Consider the following 3,347-nt stretch of genomic DNA (forward strand, 5'->3'; position numbering starts at 1 on the left):
TCGCTGCATTGCGCGAGTACCCTTTTAGTAAATAAATAACTATAAAAGTATAAATCGTAAATATTAAAAATATTTTTTCACAATATATATAATATATAATAATATAATTAAATCAAAAACTATTCAATATAGAATGTATTAACGAGAAGATTATAATGGTGTAATTTGTTAAAATAATTTTTTTAAACATGTTTTAATTGATATACGATTATGTATGTTAATTTGATAAAGGTTTAAAATGAAACATTTAAAAGTAAATGACGTAAAATATATAAATTAATTATAAGGGTATAAAGTGTAAATTTAAAATTATAATTTTAAAAAAATCGGTTGTAAGAGGATGAGTGTATGTGAGGGGGTGAGTGTATGTGAGGAGAGGAGGGGGTGAAAAAGTGAATATAAAGGGTATTTTGGTCATTTAGAATTTTAAGACTTTAAGACTTTTGCTAAATTTGCTTAATAAGATAGTATAGATGACAAAATACCCTACATTTAACTAGACTTAACAGAAAATTTAATTATTGTTAGACTAAGGGACCAAAACCGTTGTGCAATGATAAATTTAAGGGAGCAAATCCGAGTTTTCAAAGTTTACTCTAATAAAAATAGTATGTAATGTTTATGTTTCTAAATGCTCCATTTTTTATCCATGTCCATGTCATTTTAATTGTTTAAACAACTTTTTAATGCTGTAATTTTGTTATAAAAATTATTTATTTATATTCTAAATATTTAATAATAAAATAAAAAATATAAGAAGTGTTTGAAACAACTTTTTTAAAAATCAGATAACATAAAATTTGAATAAAAAATACCATTTTACCAACCGGTAGTCCAGTAGTTGCAACAACAACACAGATGTTCACACCATCTTCAAATATTGCACAAAACTTATACTATTTTAATCTAAAATTTATGCGAGATACTTTTTAAATCTTACCAGATATTAAAATATATACTGAAAACATGCCGTTTGAACCATAATTCTTTTATCTTATTATTTTGTTAAAAGTTAATATTTATGATGAGTAATTAACGATAACAATGATAGACATATGAACGTATTAATTTATCTTATGAAAAAAATTAAATATATATGGACAATATTTTTAATCAAAAATTCTTATTACTACGAACATATTATATTACTTTTGATACAATATTAGGAAAGTGTTCGGGCTTACTTATAAAAATAACTTATTGACTTATTCCGGTGTGATACTGATAATAAGCATTTTTGAGTGTTTTGGATAAACAATTTATACCGGTGGCAAACCGGTAATAAGAAGTTTTTGAAGAAGTTAAACTCTTTTGACTTATAATAAGTTGATAAGTGTTTTATAGAAAAGCATAAATTGTTTCAAATAAACATTCCCAAACACACTCTAAGACATCTTCAACTGATTAACAACTTAAAAATAGAGCCTAAACCCCTTTTTGTAACATGAAATAAAATAGAGGAGCTCAACTTGACATGTAATTTATTGTTATTTTTGTTTTTACGAATAAATCTATTAAAAACCATTCATTTAAATTAGGGGTATATTAATTTTGAATTTTTTTTTCTCTGTTTGATTTATCAAATATCTTTTTTGGTTTTTTTTTTTTTTTTTTTTTGGTATTTTAGTTTTTCTGATTTAATCAACTATATATTTTTTTTATAAAAGAATTAATGCATTAAAATTATATTGTTTTTGTTATTGTTTATGATAAAATAATTAAATGTTTTTCATACAATTCGTTGTTCATATTTTTTGTTATTATAATTTTAGTTTCTTATTAATTCGATTTCTGTCATTAATGTTATTCAAGTACAAGTCGTTGAGTACCCCACACATATATGATAGTTTTTTTAATTCTTTTTTTCTTCATTAGGGACTAAACGAGTAAATTTTGTATAGGAATAAACAAATAACTATGTTAAGCTATTTTTGTCAAATAAATTTATGCAATTTTATTAATGGTACGTATAATTTTATAAATCTATTGTAACACATTTATATAAACATACATTTGTTTGGTATAATTAAATAGCTTATAAGATCGAACAATTGGACGTCCTATTAATAAAACTACATATACTTATTTGGTAAGAATAGCATAAAAATAGTTAATTGTTTGATCCTGTAAAGAAATACAATTATTTGGTCTGTAACGAAGAAAAAATAATTAAAATAATCTTATGTAAAGGGTACTTAATGGATCTACCAAATGATAAGAGTGCCTCTGAGATTCAATCATAAACAACTTTGTCTCGGTTGCATTTAAACCCCCCTTCACCCCGCCCCCTAAAGTGGTGTGGTCGGCTTGTACTTAAGGTAGTGTTTGGTACGCAGACTAGACTGGACAGGACGGGACGGACGTCATGACTAATTGTCTGTCTCATGTTTGGTACGACTAGGACATGATATGACAAAATTGTTAAAATGACTATATTACCCTTAAATGATGTTCAATGTTATTTTATATCAAAAAAAATTCCAAACGAACAGAATCAAGATCATTTCTATAGCATCAAAATGGGTTTCTGTGAAGAAATGTTTGCTGAAATGCAATTTATGTTTTTGGAAGATTATATGATTTATGGGAACTGGTTTTTATGGATTTTCGTGTAATATTCGAAGAGAATGGAAGAAGAAGCATAAGAAATTACACAAAAACACAGACTGTGTGGGCATTTTTGGAAATATTTATTTAATTATTTTTTATAATAAGTATATAATTAATTATTTTTTATAAATTGTGGAAGAGACGGGTCAATGAAGGAGGCTGTGGTAATTAGGTTTTCTATTGGAAACAAGGGTAATATAGTAAATTGATATTTAGTCCCATATAATTATATATTATAATATTTAAAATTAAATAAGAAATACACATAAATTAATTTTTATCATATAATTATATATTATAATATTTAAAATTAAAAGATAGTTGAAGGTAAATATAATTATTTTTAAAATTTTATATTTGATACTAAATTTAAATAAAGTACGAAAAAGGAATGGTAGAAAATGTTGTTAATATTAGCATTTTTCAAACCGATTGGTCGTAGAAGTCAAAATCGACTAAACCGTGTGGTCCCTGTGTTTTTGAGATTTTCCAAATGCGTTTGCGATTCAAAAATAAAATTCTTGTTATATATATATATATATATATATAGAAGGGTTCAAACGAGAACCCCTGTGATTTACGAGAACGCAAGAACAACCCAATAACCTCATATTGTGATAAAAAATAAAATTAAAAGATTTTTAAATTTAAAAAGATTCAAAAAAATTTAAAATTAAAAAGGTAATAATGGAAATGATATCATCAAATCTTTTAAACACGATCATTATCTTTTAAAC

The sequence above is a fragment of the Cynara cardunculus genome (assembly GCF_001531365.2).
Source record: "Cynara cardunculus var. scolymus isolate 2C chromosome LG 4, CcrdV1, whole genome shotgun sequence".
Lineage (NCBI taxonomy): Eukaryota > Viridiplantae > Streptophyta > Magnoliopsida > Asterales > Asteraceae > Cynara > Cynara cardunculus.